Source organism: Apteryx mantelli, unplaced genomic scaffold, assembly GCF_036417845.1.
Source record: "Apteryx mantelli isolate bAptMan1 unplaced genomic scaffold, bAptMan1.hap1 HAP1_SCAFFOLD_141, whole genome shotgun sequence".
Classification (NCBI taxonomy): domain Eukaryota; kingdom Metazoa; phylum Chordata; class Aves; order Apterygiformes; family Apterygidae; genus Apteryx; species Apteryx mantelli.
The window spans coordinates 107501-110000 of NW_027118496.1; the positions used below are offsets into that span (position 1 = coordinate 107501).

The 2500-nt window shown below is 80.1% G+C and overlaps 1 non-coding gene across 1 annotated transcript; it reads left to right on the plus strand.

Annotated features, from left to right (window-relative positions):
* The first annotated feature begins 1274 nt into the window (after nt 1–1274).
* On the plus strand, nt 1275–1427 carry LOC136995614 (5.8S ribosomal RNA). The gene has a single exon (XR_010887159.1). It is a non-coding gene; the product is annotated as a 5.8S ribosomal RNA (ribosomal RNA).
* The last annotated feature ends 1073 nt before the right edge of the window (nt 1428–2500 follow it).

The following is a 2500-nucleotide window of genomic DNA, read 5'->3' on the forward strand; positions in this document are numbered from 1 at the left end:
GGGCCGGGCGGGGGGGGGGGGCGGGGTGGCGGGAGGAGCGGAGGGCCTCCGGCCACCGCGGCCGCCGGTAGCCGCCCCGGGTAGGGATGGCCATGGGCCCCGGGCTCCGGGCCCGAGGGTTCTCGGCGGGAGAGCCGGGCGGGGGTTTAAAGACTCGGGCGGCCCGATGCGACCCGGGGGGCAGCCGGGTGTGCTGCCGGAGGGCCGGGGGGCCGGCGCGCGCGGGCGCCGTGCCCCCCCATGCCAGCCGGCGCGCCCCGCGCTCGCCCTGCGGGCAGCCGGGACGGAGAGGGGTACCCTGCCCCCTCTCTCCGCGGTCTGGTCTCGGCGGAGGGACGCCGCGCGGTCGGCTGGCGCCGGCCTGCCTCGAACGCGTGACCCCGGCGCGAGCGCGTGCTCTCGCCGGGACGGTGAGCCCCCACCCACCGCGGGTGGTGCGGACGCCGCGCCTCGGCGCGATCCGCTCTCCTCCCTGGCCGGGGCTCTCGGTCTGCCGCCGTGGCCGCTGGCGGCGGCGCCCTACCCGCCGGCACTCCGCCATCCGGCGCGCCTGCCTCGCTCTGCCCAACCCGGCTTCGCCGGGCGGCGGGCGGGCGGCAGGCGGGCGGCGGGGGCGCCCCCCCCCGTTCTCCGCGTGGAGACGGGGAGAGCGGGCGCCGTCCCCGTCCGTCCCGCCTTGCCCGCCCGCCCGCCGCCGGGCGTCTGTCCGCGGAAGGGACGGGAGAGCGCGTGGTGTCGTCCGGGAGGCTGTGTGTGCGCGCGCGCGGGCGTGGGCGCCGCCTCGGGGCCACGGCGGAGCCGGAGGCCGGCGAGGCGAGCGAGGAGCTGGGGAGCGCGGGGCCGGTGGGCCGCGGGCGCGCGGGCAGCGGCCGGTGCCGCTGCCGGTGGCGGCCGGGCTCCGACGCTGGGGGTCCGCGGGGAGCCGCCCCCTCCCCCAGCGTCCCCGAGGCAGGCGGCGCGGCCGGCGCGCTGCTCCCCGCCGGGCCGGGCCGAGCCTGGGCGCCTGGGCCGGACTCGAAGCGAGCAAAGGGTTGTCCCAGGTCGGGAGCGAGGGCTCCCCGCCCTTCTCGTTCGGGTTTTCCTTTTCCCTTTTTCCCCCCCCACTCTGTGCTCGTACGGTCAGCGGGGCGAGCCCCTCTCTCTGGCTCTCGGCCGTCCCTCGCTCAGCAGCCGGCGTCGGCGTGAGGAGGGAGGCGGAGCGGAGGGGGGGCCCTCAGGGGCTGCCGAAGGCTGCCCGGTCCCCCCGCGCGCGCGGCGGGGGCCGAAACCGAGACAACTCTTAGCGGTGGATCACTCGGCTCGTGCGTCGATGAAGAACGCAGCTAGCTGCGAGAATTAATGTGAATTGCAGGACACATTGATCATCGACACTTCGAACGCACTTGCGGCCCCGGGTTCCTCCCGGGGCTACGCCTGTCTGAGCGTCGCTTGGCGGTCAATCGTCACCCCCGCTGTCGCGTTGGCGCAGCGGTGCCGCCCCTCGGGGGGGGCGCGTGGGGGGGCGGGGGAGGCGCGGCGGCGCCGGCGGCGGCGGTGCGCGGCGGCCTCGGCGGCGGAGAGTCGGCGGCGGAGCCGGGACCCCGGTGCGTGCACCGGCGGCCCCGGTCTTCCTGCCCGCCGGGCTCCGGCGCCGGGCCGCCCGCAGCGGCCGCGGCCGGCGTGCCTTGCCGCGCCTGTGCCCGCCCTCCTCGCCCTCCGAGCGCGGTGGCCACCGCTGCGCGGCGCGCGCCGTGCGGGGTGGCGCGGCTGGGGCGCCTCGCAGGCCCGTGCCCCGGGGAGAGGGTGCCTCCTCTTCCCCGCGCGGCCGGGCCTTCGTCCCCCTAAGTGCAGACTCGGGGAAACCCCCCGCTCCCGGAGCGCCCGCTTCGCGGAGTTCGTCCCGCTGGGGCCCCCCCCCCAGGTCGGGTGGGTTGCGGTGGCCCGGCGCGCCTCGTCGCCGCCGCCCGCCACCACCGCCAGTCTGGCCGCCGTCTGGGCTTCTCCTCCGCCACTCTCCCGGTGGTGCGCTGGTCCCCCGTTCCCCTCCGGGGTGGGGACGGCCGGCTGCCTTGCGCTTCCCTGCGCCCCGACCGCCGCCGGTGCGGCGCGCCGCCGGGCCGCCCCCCCTGCCCTCCCCGCGGCGCGCCCGCGTCCGTCGCGTGTGCCGAGCCACTTCCACCCGCCGGCTGGCGTCAGCCGCGGCGTTGCGTTGAGGCCGGCAGCGACGGCGCGCGGGTGCGGCGCGGCGGGGTGGCGGTGGGGGGCGGCGCGGGCGTGCGCGCCGCCGGGCGGCGAGAAGGGCGCGAAGGGGAGGGCAGGGCGCCGCGCCGTGCCGTGCCCGGAGCGAGAGCGGAGGCAGCGGCCGGGAGGAGGAGAGGCAAGCCCCCAGGCGGCGGAGGGCTGCGCGAGTTGCGTGAGCGGAGCGAGCGTGCGGCGGGGAGCCGGGCCCGGGGGAGGCGCGGACCTCGCCCTCCGGCCCCGCGCGGCTGTCTGCGGGTGGGGTACCGCGGTGGTACCGCAC